General features: G+C 36.2%; 1 protein-coding gene and 1 pseudogene across 15 annotated transcripts in view; both read left to right on the forward strand.

Moving 5' to 3' along the window:
* The window catches only part of LOC149565432 (Protein kinase superfamily protein), a 50,266-nt gene extending 34,668 nt beyond the window's left edge, over positions 1-15,598 (forward strand). For 4 of the 15 annotated variants that reach the window (XM_089818940.1, XM_089818928.1, XM_089818946.1 and 1 more), the window contains one exon: positions 8,116-8,548. The gene's annotated coding sequence lies outside the window, so the exon portion shown is untranslated. Of the gene's footprint in view, positions 1-199; positions 625-8,115; positions 8,549-8,700; positions 11,493-11,763; positions 12,014-13,204; positions 13,651-14,666 lie in introns of those variants that run through there. The other 11 variants (XM_089818939.1, XM_089818929.1, XM_089818949.1 and 8 more) reach the window with 8 other exon arrangements.
* Positions 14,063-18,747, forward strand: part of LOC149565434 (uncharacterized) — a 59,267-nt pseudogene continuing 54,582 nt past the window's right edge.

Consider the following 18,747-nt stretch of genomic DNA (forward strand, 5'->3'; position numbering starts at 1 on the left):
ACACTCAAATCCTTGCGAGTAGGCAGCTTGTACCCTTTGCTCGATATTGACATTGCATTCACCAAATTCAACCAATAGGGACTATTAGCCGCATACATTGAGATATTGTTGAAAAACCAAAAATCAGCTGCTGCAATATCAGTTTGCTCATGCACCTCCTTGAACCATCTAGTGCTTTCTAATGATGGTTATGATCCAGCTGTGTTCCTAGGCACAAAATAATTCCCTATCCTTGATGTGGATGGTGATGAAGAACTAGGAAATGTAGAAGAAGTGGAATCGGCAAAAGAGGCATTTTGTTTGCAGATCCGTGGGCCACGAAGAGATCCTGGTATGTTCTTAAGTGCTTCTTCTTCTTCTTGCATATCAAAAGGAGCTCCTTGAGATTCAGCTATAGCTGCCCTCATAGCTAATTTCATCCTCTCCCTATTCAATTTTTTCTATTCAACAATTGCAAGTAGAGCATTGCTGAATACTTTTTCTTCTTCAGTTACCTTGAGACAAGGATTTGAATCATGTTTCTTTTTGCGTGCAAGGTGTTATTTGAAGCGGTTTATGCTTCCAAAGATAAGTTTTTTACGTGGAATGCATATAACTTTTCCAACATCATTTGGAGCTTCATAGGTATATTGTCATGCCTTATCTCTTGCATTTCTAGGCCGCGTGCCTATATATTCAAGTGAATACGGTGTTTGTGGCTACTCTTCTTGCGGATTTGTCATGCTTTTTAAATGCTTAACTAATGCCCTACACTTAAATTTATAGAAAAATGAATAAACAAAGTTAGAGCAACTAGGGTTTGTTTTTAGAAAATCTTACATATTCTTCAATTTTTTTTATGAAACATAGAGTTTAATGGCTTTCAAATGATTTAAACATAGAGTTAAAATGCTTTTAAATGATTTGAATTCATTTACAAACAACAACCAAAACAATAGAACATTTTTTAAAACGATAAAAAGTTTTACAACTATGAGAAAAACAACATACGTGGAAAATGATTTGTCTTCTAAAATCAATTAGAATCCTCTACAAATCCACTCAAATCCGCCTTGACTCACTTGCAATCACCTAAGAATGCCTCCAAACCTTCTTCTCTCCACACCTCAAGCCTCTAGAGTGCACAAATGCAATAGACATTGCCAAAAAAAGAATTTTTTGCCCTTTATTTTCATTACAGCACGCGGGTTTTTGGACTAGGTATGTCACCGCAAGTTTTTACAAAAAAATCGTCAATTACTTGCCAAGTAATTGGTGATTTTTTTCGCTTGAGCCGAGTTTTACCATCCGCGAGTTGTTTGGGGAAAAACACATCGAGCTTGAAAACTTGGTGAGTGTTTGAAACTTGCTGAGTGTTCCAAGTATGAGTACCACCATCTAATGGTATCCATTTTACTTTGGTCATTGATTGCATCAGGGTCTGCATTTTTTCCTAAGACAAAGTTTGCAAACTCTCTTCTAACATTCGATGCCACCTTAGGATCGCTAAAGAGTCTGTTAAATGCCTTCTTATACCCACTAGCAGCCTCAGGATCTCTGTATGGTGCCACTCTACTAGGAATATAAAGTATCTCACTGCTATAATACTTGGGATAAAGTGCATATGCGAGGAGGTGTAAAGGTGTAGTCATCTTGTTCCAATGATGTAGAACAATTTTCTCCACCTTTTTATAGAAGGTTTCCTCAAGATCCTGATCTCTCCTTTGAATGACCTGGGATGTCAAATGATGTTTATATAAATTATCTTGATCTAGTGTTAATTAAAATTAACATCAAAATCTCTCAATAAACAAGGATAAAGTATTGTATAAAAATTATAACTTCTCTCTCTAGTGTGGAGTTCATGGCATCGTATCTGTCCCCTAGAAAAGGTTCGTTAGTGTTGGAAAACCGAAGCATAGTCATGATGGGCTCGGTGAGTGCTAATACATATTCCACCTTATTTTAGAAGTCATCACTCAAGATAAAATCCTTCACATTTTTAGCCCTTGTTGTATTGGCTCGGTTCCATTCACCCCATTGGTTGCTAATAACCATTTGGGACAATGCTTGTTTCATCCTTAAGTCGTTTAAGGACGATTGTGTGTGAAGCAAACCTTGTTTCAGCAACCTATTACCTTGTTAATTCAAATTGTAAGTTAATAACACATTTCAAATATGTAAACAACACAAAAAACATTTTATTCAATTATGATAAGTATGACACAAGAAGATAAATGAAACTAAATAAAGTTAAAAAATATACCTTCAATAATTCCAAGCAAGAGAAAGTTTTGAAAATTGCTTGTGACATATGGTGGTTGTGTCACAAATATTTGGATCTCCCCACCCTCATACACTTCTTTCAACCGTTCAATTTGGGTGCCAATTGCTTTCATCACCAAGTTCAAGGAGTGGATGGTGCATGGTGTCCAAAAGATACGATGATATTGTGCTCCTACCAAAGCAATTGCAGCCTTACAAACTTTAGCATTGGCCGTTATTACTTGGACAACATTGTCAACTCTCATGGACTCTCAGAATTCAATGAGAAGCCCAACAATAAAATTTGCATCCTTTACCTGCCTTTCACAATCAACTGCTCTCGAAAAATTACCCCGTTGGGGGAGACAACAATCACATTTATTAATGGGCGGTTTTTGCAATCTTTCCATCCATCAGAGTCAATAACTCAACCTTGTTTGGATCCAATAATCTTTTATTGGTTTGAGAAGGGTGTCTACATTCTTTCTCTCCTTATGCAATATGGTGGTTCTCAATTTTGGATATTGGGGCCTCGGTAACCACGAGGTGCTTCATTTATTGCTTGCACATCTAGGGCCTCTCTCCAATATGGATGATCTCACTAGATTGAATGGAATACCATTTGTAATGAGGCAACGCCTAACCTTTATCTCAGCAAATTCTCTCAATTCATTTTGAAATGCCTTATCTAATGGGCCTTTTTCGTAGGATGGGGGTGTTTTTATTTCTTCTTCATCCGTAGAAGGGGTTGGTAGGAAGGGATGTTGTCTAGTGGCTGTTTGAGTGGGTGGTGTTGGTGGTTTTTGCTTTGTTCTATCTTTTTCCCCTTGACACTAACCTATCTGCCTCTTGTTGTTCTTTAACATGCCTACTATTTGAGAAACCGACAACCCCTTACTATCTCCACTTGGGGCCCCTTCACACATGCTAATCGCTTGACACGCAAGGCCTATGAAATGATGTTTAACTCAATAATATGAGCTTCTATACTGGGTTTGGCAAAAATTGCATTTCCATATATACGCTCCCCCTCCAACACATTGCTCAGTTCTTGTTGTATACTTCCACAAAGGAGAACTTTTATGAATTTTATATCTTTGGGATCCCTCCCCACCAAGTGAACTCTGACTACTAATTCTTGCAATCTCTAACAAAAATAAAAAATAAATATTTCAAAATTTATACAAAAGCTTGATAAAATTTTAGAACAATAAAAAAACTAAAAACAAACTATCAAAGAAGCAAAGGGAAGGATCAAATGCATACATGGAACACTCAACATTGATTATTGGAAGGATTTGAGACTCCTCAAACAATCTCTACAACCTTCTCTTTAAATTTGCAAAATAGACACACCAAAATGAGAGAGCAAAATTAGAAAGCAAATGAGAGTTAGATGAATGAAATGTTTCTTGTTAGGCTTCTTTAAGGGTTACAAACAAAAAAATATTAAAACATTGGTTGTTTTTATTTATTTTTAATCCACTTTTTTGGCCCCGCGGGCTGTGGGTCTGCGTGGATCTGCCCGAGTCCATTTCGGTTCTAGACAGGCTCCCTGTTGGGGATTATGGGTCCGCTTTGGGCCGTGCTTGCATGGGCTTGGGCGGACCCACAATCCCCAACAGGGACCTTGCCTCGACCCGAAGTGGACCCAGGCTCGAATTCGGATCCAAATCAATCCGGACTTGGACCCGAGCTCTAGGGTCCAAGCCTAGCTTCCTAGGATCATTCTTTACATGGACGTGAATACTTGTTAGTTTTTGCAGGTTTTAGGTGAATTATAAACAACAATAGAATAAACTGCATATTAATTGAATTGACTTGGTGCTTAAAGAATAGCATAAAACTTGGACTAGGCAAAAAATTGGTAGACCCCATTTTTTTGGCTGTTTGGCAACTCGACAAAAACATGAAAAATTTCCTCAAATCAATACTTTAGTATGTGTATATGAAACAATAAACTACAATTAAACATATATGCTCTTTCACTTGATTGAAGTGTTGTTTTCCTTCAAATGCATGGAATTGAAGAAAATGACTCCCTCTTCATACCCACAACCCACATAAATCCACGATTTATGGTCCCCAGGGCTTTCACAGGCAATCATCCACGATTTATGGTACCCAGGGCTTTCACAGACAATCATCCAAAACATGTGTCAAGAGTATGCATAACCTCCTCAGTTGTTCTTAATGAATCACGGATTTTTTTTGGTTATAGTAATAGGCTGCAACGTGAACATGCTGGCGTTGGTTTTGTACCTATCAACAATGCCCTTAATGGGCTCATATTTGGCCTGTACAAATGCTAAATCCCCATTCTTGGCCTTGTCCATGGCTTAATATAGATAGCATATATAATTAAATCAGAAAATTAATTTTAATCAGAAAAATATTCAAAGAATAAGAAAGTTGGCAAATTAACATTACAGAAAAAAAATATTGTAACATACCTTTTAAAATGAAAATTTACTTTCATGATGCTTTCATATACTTGTTAAATGAATTATTAAAACCGTTTTCACAATTCACCATCTTCTTGCTTCCAAAAGAAAGGACTTTCCACCATCTAGCATTGGCAAACACACATTTAAGAGATGGCAATGGGTTTGCAATATGTTACAATGTAATGAGATTAGGTACAAACTGTGTGACTCAATAAGTTCCTTATTGCACATGTGCTCTCTCATGAGATGATGCCTCCACAAGGGAATATCAAATGTGACGGGGAGCACAAGGGCTCCAAAACAACATATAAAGCCTCACCTCTAAAAGTATAACAGCTCCTGTGTACATAGCTGCCGTTTTAATCATTACCTAGAGAAAGTTCTCCACTCACACCTCATCCAACTAGATGCAGAATGCATAAACATGCTAATTTCATTGGAAGTATCAGCTAATCTCAAAAACTATAATTATCCCTTGGAAGCCATGAGAAATATGGTTAAGGTGCATTTCTTACCAATTGCTTGCTAATGAAATTCAAAAGAGTTGCAGCCTTTCTTTTTCCAAATTTCTTTTTGTTTATTTGATTTTTGATTTTGATTTCTTCAACGTCTCTGATAATGGTCCCCACTCAAAGTCATGGAAGATTGATGTTTTAAACCCTTGCTTGCTAGGCTCATGAATCCAATTCGGGCATGTGAATCGGATTCATGATTTTTTATTTTTCCCATTATGATTCATGAGGATTCATGAATGTATACACACACACACACACACACATATTATATATACACATTATATATATTTATTCCAAGTTTGGTCTGTGGGTCCTTGGGGATTCATGATTGATTCGTGTTGGATTTGTGCAGGGTCTGGATTTGACCCTGCGGATTCATCCGGATTCACAGTCAACAGATCCACATTCCAAAACAAGGCTCCTGCCTGGATCTGGACGGATCCAGGCATGAATCAATCCAGATCTGGACCGGACCCGGACCCGGACCCGGACCCGAATCCAGCCTCCTAGGCATGAATGTGGTAACTAGGGGCTCAGTCCAATAACCAATTGAGGAACTCTTGGATTCATTAAGGGATAAATTGTTGTAGTTCCAAAAAATTGCTTATATATTTCATGATTACATGCACCTTCTAATGGAGTGCATTCACCAAAAGTGATATCTTGTTTTATATAATCTAGATTATTCACATATTCATTGCACACTGTAAGATGGCTGCTCTCCTTAAATCTCTCTGTTGTCTTGTAAAACTCATGACAGCTGATTTCATTTTATGTCCATTTTTTGGCATTTCCAACTTGAAAATGCTACGTCACACATCCCAACTGACCATTCCTATCTCTCCTATCTGATTCCATATTTCCAAGTAGGGTTCTGCTGCTTCTAAATGATATTTTGTTTCTGAAAAATGAAGTCCCTAGCAAAATGGGAAAAACAGAAAATGTTGAAAAGAAAAAACATGAGCAGCTATTACAAAGTTGAACAGACTGACCGTGAATTAGAAATACAGTCAGTGTTGTCAGATTTCCTCTTTCCATTAAAATTCATTTGAGTAGCTTCTTGTTTGGACTGTATAATTTCTTTTATCAATGTTTTAGATCACACTCTGTGGTCCATCATCAGCATGTAAGAGAAATACAGTACAGATTTAACCATAGCAGCTAGAAATTTAGAGTGATGGATAAATTTTTTAGTGTTACACACTTGTTAAATGTGGCTGATAAAATCAGCCTAAGCTGAATCAATGCTAATATGGAATCACTTGCAAACAAACATTCAATGCTTAAACACTTAGATCCTGATTCTCTGCTGAAATGGCTGGATGTTGGTTCTGATGTGTCCGGATGCTTGGGTGCGTTAGGATGCTGCATGGATTATCCCATTAAGGCATCTGGGGACTGTGGGTTCTGCAGCACATCCTCTAAGATCCCACAGTCCCAGGATGCACTTCCTGGAAGCATCCAGGAAGCATCTGGGCCCACCCATCCAGAAAGCAGCCGCGGCTAAAAGGCCTTTTAGATGTAAATTTTAGCATGCATTTAATTGATGATGATGATAATGTGGACTTTTTAAGAATCCTTATAATTCTGATTGACTGAATTTGATTAGTGAATCTTGAGTCTCGACTCTTGATTGATTAACATTGAATCATGAACTAAGTTTTGATTTTGTAATTCAAATTACATTGGAATCTTCAACTTGAGCAATTTTAAATTTACTAATTAATATTTCAATTTTTATATTTGAAGTATAAATGGTGAAGCATCATGCAATGGAATGGGTTATTTTTTTATATTTCTTGCATTTCTTTGCATATATATATATATATATATATATATATATATATATGGATGCACCCAAATGCATCCAAATCCCCCCCGCCCCTCGCCCTCCACCACCAAAAAAAATTGCACATCAGCACCCTGAATGGTAAACAGTAAGCTTAAACATGTCAAGAATGTTACATGCTTTAAAAGAACAATGGGAAAAATCACCTAGATGACTTTGTCGGGGCAAACTGTTTTGTTTTAATATTGATTGACTTTTTAGTACAGACTTGGAAGTTTTTCTTCAAATTTTTGGGGAGTACTCGGTGAAAACTTGCCAGAGTTATTCAGTTAGTTACACACTGAGCCTGTCATGAATATTCTTGAAGCTTTTGATCCTGTCTGAGTGGGAGTACTCACAGGCTACTGAAATTTTATTTTTTAATATTGGTTCTTGCGTATACAGAACTTATATTTCACCAGTCGCTAACATATAATGGCACTGCGACATGAGCTAGGCCTTTCCCAAAACATTGTTAGAAAAAATTGGTTTAAACAGGGTCAACTATCAAATTTGAACAGTGGATATGAAATTGTTATTTTAGGATGAAAACAACCTTTAAGTTTGCTATCTGTTTAACCAGAAAAGCTGTCACGAGAGTTTTTAAAATGGTAAATTCTTGTCTTGTAGTTGCTCAAAGTTTCGACTGTTCTTAGAAATATTCATAATTTCAGAGAGTTCCCTTTAGAATGTGAGACTGATGGTTGTCACTGATCTCAACATCCTCATCTCAGCCTTCAATGTGTCGGCTGCTCTGTACCAGCAACAACTTGGTGCTTGTTTGGTGTATCGGTTGGTTGCATATTGGATATCTTCCTTCACCGATTGCCTATAGCGGGTGATGTGTGTTTCTGTTGGCTAAGCAATAATTGTTTTACTGTTTCATGTCTCGGAGGTGGTTTGCATTGTTCTGGTGGATCGATCCTTTGTGATGTCTGTGGTTTGATTTGGTCCCAATAGCTGTTCCTAGTGTGTTCAATCATAGCCATTGGTACTGGTGATCGATGTGCCATGATGTTGTACTTAAGGATTGTATTACTTGAGGCAGTGTCACTCAACTCAAATCTGTTTTATCTGACAGATTCGTGCTGTGCATCCAGTATATACTATATATAGAAGATCATTTCAAGAGGGATGTATGGAAGTCTGAATTTAAGGTTGTATATTCATGTGATCTTGTTGCTTATATGCGAGCTATATGTGGTGCTAGTGCAAATTTACTCAGCTGATTCAAGGAGGTGCAGACAGTTGTTAACAGGAATTGTAGAGGTTCAACAACCTTATTCTGTGGTCGTTCATACTAAAGCTATCATGTGCTGCTCTAAGCCTATTGGCAGTGAGCCTTATAGTATCGACAGTGAGCCTTCTGTATTTCTGGGGAGTGGCCATCCTGGCAGTGGAGCCTACCAGCAGAACTCTTTCATATTGCAGTGAGCATTTCAGGCAGTTAGCCTTCCTGTATAAGATCACCTTAACTGGTCTCACCTTAATCAATGTTTTTTATTTCATGAGAATTAGCTTCTCTGTGGTTTTTCCTTGTTTGGGTTTTCCACATAAATCCTAATGTTGATTGTGTTGGTGTTTTTGTACTGCAATGTTTATCTTTACATTGTTCATTTACTGTGCTGTACCTGTCATGTCTTAATTGGTGGTTGTTGATAACTAGGTATTAACCAGCAGATCAAATGTTTTTTATGAAGTGTATGGGAATAACTGATTCATCCTTCCCTTAGTTATTCAACCTGTTCAACTGTTTGCTATTGGGGGGACCGGGGACACGAGGATGGGGGGACCAAGGGCCTAAACTTGAGGATGAGAAGGGGATGGAGGCAGAGTGGCGAATGCAGGTCAACACTATTACACAAATTGAGGTGAATTGAAATCCTCAAGGCAAAATCTGCATTATAACATATTTAGAAGTGCCCCATGAAAAGTGAACTAGTTTTGACGAATTTAACAGTTGCAGTAGTATAGTAAGTGATCTGATGGCATCCTTAATGGAGCTGGTAGAGTTTTCCCCAACTCCCCATGTCCTGAAAATGTGTACAGAAAATGGCTTTCGAGAAACTTTTAATCATCAAGCCTTAATAAGGAATACAGAATACAGAATACTAATTAAATTATGACCCTTGACAAAAGGAGATAAAAACATGATGGGGTTTTTTTCATTCTAATTTACTGTCATTGCTTCAAAAAAATTCTTATAATATTGGATGTTGTAGTTTTGTAGTATATATAGAACCAAGTATGAATTTGTGTCATGCTGGCAGTGATTCAAACTGGATCTCCCAGTTATATACAAAACTACTTATTGCATCTGCTGGTTAAGGATGGCCATATATCTTATATGTTTTTGTCATCTTATATGTACAATTAATATTGAAAACAATTGAATTTTGTTGATTTGTTTGTCAGTGCTCATGTGATATCTCAATAGAGGTCTAATGTTATGTGTTAACTGTTTTCATCTATGATGAATGCTTTAACAATGCTATGATATGAATATCTGAAATTTCTCTATTTATAGCCATCCCATGCTGTCCATTAATAACATTCCCAAAAGTACCCTGTAAGAGAAACACATCCCGCTGTCCCTGCCCCCAAAACTTGGTTGAGTTTGACTGCAGTCATTGCCATTATATTATTAGAGAATGTTTGTTCTTTATTGGGATTGTAGGGGTTATATTACAAACAAGACCTGGAGAATTTACCATATGGATTTGAGATCAAATCATTTAAAAGATTGCATTTCAAGGACTTTAGGATTAAGGTTTTTAGGAAGCCTTGTAGATGGTTGCATAGAGGATGTTCTATCTACTTGGTATACAGATTTGTCGTCGTGGTTCTGCCTTGAAAGATGACCCTGAATTGCTCAGTGAGCAGCAATAAACAGACCAATGGTTTGAGAGATCACTATTGATTATGTGATCTTCCTCTAAATTTTAGAGGTAGAGCTTCCTCATATACTGAATTTTTTTTTTTAGGGTATGCTTTTAACCACAAAGCAGTAATGGCAAGCGAACTAAAATGAAATGAGAGATAGATTGCAGCAAAAGTGGGAATGGATACATAGCAGAAGATTTATTGAAGTGAGGCAAAAGAACTGCAGCTAAACATTTGGTAAACATTCAGAGAACTGGCTGTAAATTGGACATATTATTGAAATGGATAAAAAACACACTCAAGACTCCCAGATTAGAAAGTCAAATGCCAAAATCAGCATCTCTCTAGACAAACTTGAACCACCCCTATTCACCCCTCTTGGAAAACTTTACAATAAAATAAGCCCCGAAACATTTCAGTTCTTGGAACTGACCTATTATAAAGAATTAAAAAAAAGCCCTCACATTTCCTTGCACACAATACTAATTCACAAATGAGCTAAAATATTAGTTAACTTTATAATAAAATGGTAGTTCCTCTTCTAAGTTTAACTGGTATATGCCTGTTGCCTAAGTTGCATCCATAGTTGGAACCACCCTGGTCTCTTCTTTATCTTTAGTTATCATATCACTCTTGTCAGAAATTTTATGCCCAAAACCATTCTGATCTATAATTTAGAATAATTCTTCTCACTAGCATTCTTAACCTCAGAAGATGGATGGCACCAAAACCTTTCAGTTCTTGTAACTGACCTGTTATAAAGAATAAACAAAAATCCTTCACATTTCCATGCACACAATATTAACTCACTATTGAGCTAAAATATTAGTTATTAAACTTCATAATAAAATGGTAGTTCCTCTTCTAAGTTTAACTGGTATATGCCTGTTGCCTAAGCTGCATCTGTAGTTGGATCTGCTCGTCTCTTCTTTATCTTTAGGTATCATCTCATTATTTTCAGAAAATTTTATGCCCAAAAACCATTCTAATCTATAATTTATAATAATTCTTCTCACTAGCATTCTTAGCCTCGGAAGATGGATGGCACAGCCCTCCTCATTGTGGGAAAGATAGCCACAACAATAGCAATAAGCAGGGAATTATCATGACACACATCAAGTTATCCTGTCTCAGTGGAATACTAGAACATAAGCTTTGTGACCATTGATCCCAGTTTGCTCTTCTTCCTGTTATTTCAGATGCTATACTTAATGATCTTCTAGAAACGAAAGGAGCTATTCCAAAAGTCGGACCTCAAGATGCTTGCTCGAAAATGGAGAAGATCAGCATGTCTGTAGTGGACAGGCCCAGTGAATTTGCATTTCCCAGCTAGACAGTAAACTCAACCCACAGTGTCAACAATCTAGAGAGCCCATTTTCGCCCTCTCATGCCATACCTACATGCTACAAGGTCAGAAACGATACCCCAAATGGATAGCTCACTATCTTGGTAATCCTCTTAATTCTGTAACTTCGAAATCATACTGGTCTGATGGAAGAGATCATACAGATCTGATTATGCATAAATAATGCCTTTGTAATGAAGGCCTATAAATATAATTGTTTAGTCTTCAATGATGATCGGTGTCTCCCTTGGAGTAATGTTGTTTAAGTTAATCTTCAACAAATTAGTCTGCCGATTTGAACCAAATTTGAACCTGGACAAAAGAGGCCAAAAAAATCGAACCAAGTTCAAATCATGTGCTTTGTGGGCCCTGCGAATGACAATAACGTGCTTTTTATGCAAAATTTCATAAGTTTTTGGTGTCTACAACCCTAAAATGTTGTAATAAAATGCATTTGGCAGCCTCTCATTGTCATTTTTTGTGGCCTCCAATTGTCACAGTCATTGTCATTTTCTGTAGAATTTGATGCCAATACCATTGTCGCTGTTGCTGATCCCATTGGCCTTAGCTCTATTGCTGACTCAAATGATGCCAGAGAAGAAGATGAATATGAAGATGAAGATGAAGATTGAAGAACTTAGAATATTTATAGATTTTTATTCCATTAATTGAACAATGAACATGAAACAATGATACTTGAATTTGATGCATGATTTATTTGTAATGTTTTGAATCTTTGATGTTGAACTATATGATGGTGTACGATCACTATGATTACAAGTTTATGGTATTTTTGTTGTTTAAATGTGTTTATGCTACTATGCTACATTCTAATTTTAACTCGTGCTTCATATATATATACATATATAAATTTTACATGTTTTTGTACTAACCCAAATGAACCCAAACCCCTTTCCAAAATATTGACGAACTTGCGAACTGGTTCTTGAACTTTGAACTTGGAACTGATATCGAACTGGTAGCTTAGGTAAAAAGCAACGTGCATGCTAGAAAATCTACGAGAATTTGTCCTTTGCCTTATCTTCCTGTTTATGAAGAGCCACATAATTACTATGTGGCAGATCTTGTTCAAATATGAGCAGAAGAAGCCCCATGAAACTCCAGGTGTGATGAATGCAATGTGCCATTTTGTAGAGCATGTGGAGTATGGATTTTGAATCAATTCATAAAACGGATGTGTCAATAGCTGTTTTGCTTTCCTTGAATTAATATTTACTTGATTCTCCACCTCTATTTTCTCGATGTCTTTGATTTTTTCCTTATCATGGTTAAACGGGCATTTGTTTTTTTCACTCAAAATTTTCTTACCATAAGTTCAATGACCATTACCACTAGTTGACACACATGATTTATCAGTATTTCCTTTATATAAAATGTGAGTTGCTTTTTCGGCATAGAAAGATTGAACTGGTAACTTTGATATCAAGGACCTTAACACACTTCACAAAATTTCTTTTTTGTGGACTGAAAGTGGAAACTGCACTAAACCTCCGACATGTAAATGAGGAGATCTCTGAGGATGGCATAGCTGAAATTGCTAAAGCAGTGGATGGATTAATTGTATCAGTTGATGACCCAACTGTTGACTGAAATGTTCTTACGGAAGATCAGTTTTTTGAACACAGATGATTAAGAATATCACAACTATTTTCTCACAAGAACTTCATTTCCAGAATTTATGCATAAGTTTGTCATGAGAGTTTCATACAGATACCAAAAGACTTGTAACTAATCAGTGCTAATCTGTATCAAACATGCAGGACAGTTAACAGAGTCTATTATGATATGGGATATTCACAATTTTCTTACAGATTTTCAGACTTAATGTTCTTATTATCTCTGAATGCTTATCGATTCTGTTGGAACAATCTGATTGCCTTTCGATGCTATCCTAATGATGCTATCCTAATGGCTTTGCAGGTATTGCGCATACACTGCAAAGTCATGCTTCAATTCAGTTCTGTCTTTTCTGTATTTGCTTCGTGAATCTACTTGACCACTAATGACTCTGGTTGCTTTTCCAGTTAGAGGTGTTTGAAAGTGGTGTCTGGCTGTGGCCTGAATTAACCACCATGACCTCTCCTTAAGCTGTGAGATTCTCGCTGACCTCTGATCTGGAATACTGTGATGCCAAACAAATCTCACTATTATTACTGGTGAACAGTTCACTAATCAATGTTTAATGCTGGGGATTTTTTCCTACCTTGTGTGGACACTGGATTTGGCGATCCAATTCTAGGCACGCTCAGTTTTTGCTTAAGCCTATGACTGGTACAACTAAAATCATCTTTGATTTGTTCTGCTTTCCTCTGCTCTCCCACAATAATTTTGGAGAGTTTTTTTAAGAAAATTTGATTTAACTTCAACTGAGGCTTTCTGTTTAATATTTATATTTTATTCGTTCATGTTATCTGCTGCGACATAAACTGAGGGTTTACTAACATTGGAAACACTGAAATTCAAATATCAACATTCTTTTCTCTCTGTCCTTTCTTGGTGGTCATATGATTGTTGCTGAGGTTATGATGGACATCCAGTAAGAAATGGCAGTTACCGATTTAGGATACGAATCCAATTCGGGCACGTGAATTGGATCCGTGGATTCACGATTTAGAGAGAGAGAGAGAATTTGAGGTGAACTGTTTTTGGATGTGAAATGAAAGGGTTGTTTTAGGGTTAGAAAGCAAAAAAAAAGTATTTAAAAAGTCATATTAAATAAGTTAGAGCCAGTTAAAACCTTGGCCTGCCTGTCGATCCTTGAGAATTCATGCCGGATTCATGCTGATTCGGGCAGGATCCTTGTTTTACACAGTGAATTCATCCGGATTTGCGGGCCCTGAATCTGGACGAATCCACTGTTTAAAACAAGAAACCTACCCAGATCAGCACGAATCCAGGCACGAAACTGGATCTGGGCTGCGAATCTGGACGAATCCATTGTGTAAAAAAAGTATCGTGCTCAGATCAGCGCAAATCCAGATCCAGATCCAGCTTCTAGGGCATGAATCCAGTAACTAAGAGAAATGCATGCTTGTGTTCTTTAGTCAGTTGGGCCACGAATCCGGACGATTCACTGTGTAAAACAAGGATCCTGTCTGGATCAGCGTGACTCGCAGGCACGAATCCGGATCCAGATCCGGCTTCTAGAGCATGAATCCGGTAACTAAGAGAAATGCATGCTTGTGTTCTTTAGTCAGTTGACTACTCATATAAAGCATTAATCTTGTGCTTAGCACTGCATCGAGATATGCTTTCTTGTGTTTGGATTGTATTACTTGTGAACATTCCTTTACAGATGCTTGTAGATACGGAAAAAATCCGTATCTTTAATGCTGCAATGTGGAATATTTAATGGTGTTCTTGTTTCATATACGTCCAAAAGAAGGCGATCTTGAAAGTGGGGGACTGGTTAGAGATGTGCAAAGAGAACTGGAAGTAGGGAAGAAACTACCAACTAGAACATTTTCTGGGCTACCAAGCAGCAGCAGTTCCTTATGCGTGTCTTCCTTTCCTAATCTTCTGAAAGGGAAAGTTTTCTGCATGCCTATGGTTCGGCGTGGTGCACAATCCTGCATCATGAAGTCTTATCAGGTTTGGAAGGTAGCGTGTGGTGTTGATGTAGCATGTGTCAATACTAGGTATTGAATTGAAGGGAGGCTATCCAGTTGTGACCAACTTACGAAGAATATTATTAAGGTAGGCTATCCAGCCGTGACCAACTTTTTGAAATTATCAGGTTAGATCTAGTAGCCAAAGTTAAAAATTCGAATAATCTTGAAGTACTTATTTTTGACACTAAAAATAGGTCTTGGAACCCCCCTCATGGGGCTGCCTCCAAAGTGAAAATTTGGGTTGCAAGAGTACCATGGTATCCGAATTTGTTGGTTTTAAATGAAGATGGTATGTTGAAACAGGCATTGACAATGTTTCCATCCTGTAGCAGTTAATATGGTGCGGACAATGTCTTATGCAAGCTTTTTAATCAATAAAATATCCAGTCTTCGATAAACTTATCATCTGATGCCTTGGCAAAGCCTTAGTAAATTGGGACCCCATTTTATGATACATTTCAGGGTAAGGAGCGAAGTACTTGGTTTAACAATTATTGTTAAAAACCATAGATGAAAAACTCGCAGATTACTCGGCGAGTTTTTACTAAAAACTCAGCGATTTTTTTTTAAAAACTCAGCTGCATTGTTTGATGCCAAGAACTATTTACTATTTTGCTTCTTGCCATGAGCATTCCGCATGAGAATGCAATTTTGTACGCATTGTGCTTTTATATATATCTAAACTCTGCTTGTTTTTTTTGTATTCTCTTTAATTAACTTATTAGATGCATCTTTTCATTAAATTTTGCAAAATAAATGTATTTTAAATTAAATTTCAGCAGTTTTTTGAAGTTTCTGAGTTTTCCCGAGTTTTTTTAAAAAATTGCCGAGTTTTTCCCGATTAAACTTTTGGGGGGCTTGGCGAGTTTTTACTTTTGGCGAGTTTTCCAACTATGTTAAAAACTACTAATAACATAATTTGGGGGCTATTTTACAAATTTTAAAAGTTGTATTAATTTTTTTTTACAAAAATTATTTTTAAGAAGACTTATATTATGTCAATGAAAATATGAATTAGTTTATGAATGATGTGGTCTGTATGTAATCATAATTGTTTGACATAGTAACGTGGTATTTAATTCACAATCTTTGTATAATGGACGTGATCATGTATTATTGGTGATTGGGAGGGGTGCAGGGTTTGTAAATGGATGTCATCTTTGTTTTCCTTATTGCTTTCTGCATCATGATTATGAATTTTGTATAAAGTAGTCTATCACCGTCTTCAATTTATGTGTTAATTTTATAGAATATTTCAGTTCTTAACATATGTAACTCTGAGATTGCTTCGTAAATAATGACAGGTATAACTGGGAAAGTTTTTGTCATTGAAATGCCCGTATTACGAATATCTGTTATATCCATCAAATGATACAAAATAATTCAAAATTTCGAATGTTTATGTGAAACTTAGGCATTATTTTGTAATTTAAATATTAAACGTAAGTGGCGATTTATAAGACTAAGGTCAAGAGTATGACGACATGGATTTTTTAACTAGTGATAAATTAACATATTCACTGATTTGTCTACGGGGAAAGGATAATTGAAATTTGAACAATAAAACGAATTGACGAGAAGATTGGGCATTAAAATATGCGATTGAAACCAAAGTCAAGTGAGGCACTTTCATTCACTCATTAGAGTGTTAGATTGCCATTAGGCCACGGAATTTAACTTTGGTCAAAAGACATCTGGTTTAATGGGCTTTCAAAGGGGAAATACTTGCGTTTTTTCACGTTTTTGCAAGTCTTTGTAGCAATTTGGAGCGCACAGCTTAGAATTGTGAGTTTGAATTTGTATTGCTGTTTATGGTAGCATATATTACTGTCGGTGAAGTGAAGCCGCAACAATAAGCATTAAAGGTTCATTGCATTTGATTTCCCTAGTATTTGAGCTCCAAACTTGAAAGATCTTTTGATATAATTTGCAGCGGAGGCAGTGTCCATGTTGTATCCATTTAGATGGTATTGAGCTCAAATCTTTTACAATACCACATATATTATAAAAATGAAAATTGAACTCCATGTGTAAGTCAGAATAGACTTGAAATGACATCCATTGTAGTTGTATCTTTGACACGATTTTATTTTTTGGTCTCGATAAAACATTTGATAAAACATTTGACACTTAGAAAATAATCTAAGGTTAATCTTGTGTCAAACAATTTGTTTAAGATTAACATTAGACATTTAGAAATAAATCTTATGGTTGATCTTGTGTCACAAAGACTTTGTTTAAGATTGTCCACTCGCTAGATAAAAATTGTGACCTTAAAATAAAATAGGGCAGATATAGCTCTTGAATGGAAGAGAATTGAGCTCGTATTAGAGAGACTAAAGAGTATATGGCAATCACAATTATATCCACTCGTAAAGCTTATTTTTTTGAGTAGTTTCGTTGTACAATAGAGCGTATTCTTTTGCAAAAAGGTGGCTTCTTGTTAGTTATAAGGAATGGTTAATTCGATTTGTCAAGGTCATAACAATTACATACTTTATGCAATAGCTGACTTGAGATTCCCATATATATAATGTTACTTAACTAATTTGTGAAGTATGAAAATATGTTTACGTGATTCTTCACCTCAAGTGCTTATTGACAAATAATACATGGATATTCACAAACTAATTTGTGAAGTTTGAAAATATGTGTACATGATACTTCACATGGAGTGCTTATTGACAAATAATACATGAATATTCACAAATATTTGTGTAGCATAACAAATAATTAAATTAATCAATTTGAAAGCCAAAAAGTTGTCATAGGAGTGAATCTAAGTTTTTCTAGAATATGGATCAAGTGATTTGTAGTGTGGCAGGGGAGAGCTTGGAGATAGTTCAAGTGTAGGAGACATGTCCAAATTTTTGATGACGCCTAGGGGCCTAAAAATGGAATGCATGTAAATTGGAAAGGTGATGGTAGGACGTGGGAAAATTCTTTGTTGGGATGTTAATTTTGTGTTGATCCCTGTTTCAGTAACATGCAAAAGATGTAGTGTTGTTTCAACATTTTGGAATGTTTTTGTTGGATTTGAAAATGATTCAAAATAGTGGTCATAGAAGTGAATCTAAGTTTATCTGGAATATGGATCAAGTAATTTGTAGTGTGGCAGGGGAGTGCTATGGAGATAGTTCAAGTGTAGGAGACATGTCCAAATTTTTGTTGACGCCTAGGGGCCTAAGAATGGAATGCATGTAAATTGGAAAGGTGATGGTAGGACATGGGGAAATTCTTTGTTGGGAGGTTAATGTTGTGTTGATCCTTTTTTCGATAACATACAAAACACGTAGTGTTGTGTCAACATTTTGGAATGTTTTGGTTGGATTTGAAGATGATTATAATAAAATAATAAAATGTAGATCCTTGGGAAGGCTGATTTGAGGTGGCAACATGTAATTTTCTTTCATGTTATGGAAATAAAATAAAATCTTATTACCAAGAAAGAAAGCCAGGTCTCGAGAAAGAGTACAAAATGTCGCATACTCTTCATTGCTGGAAAAATAACATGAAGACAAGATCCTAGACACATGCCAAAATATATCCTCTTGTGAGAAGCACTCCTTAAGGCTTGTGGGAAATGTTTCTATTATCCTACAAGAATACCTATTCTCGGAGAGTTCACCAAATGACATGATATAATTCTAGACCACAAGCACTACTAGATAAACCATAGATGATCCAATAACTTGTAAATTAATAATGAACTTTTAAAGCCTTAAAATAACACATGATAGTCATAATCATTCAGAATTGACATAGAACCTTAAATCATTTGTAGAAGTGTAAGAAAAATGAATTATAACCTTTTTCTTAATGTTTTTCTATATAATGACAAAACATTATAGA

The sequence above is a fragment of the Cupressus sempervirens genome, chromosome 3 (genome assembly GCF_028749045.1).
Source record: "Cupressus sempervirens isolate cs-2001-9-10 chromosome 3, ASM2874904v1, whole genome shotgun sequence".
Lineage (NCBI taxonomy): Eukaryota > Viridiplantae > Streptophyta > Pinopsida > Cupressales > Cupressaceae > Cupressus > Cupressus sempervirens.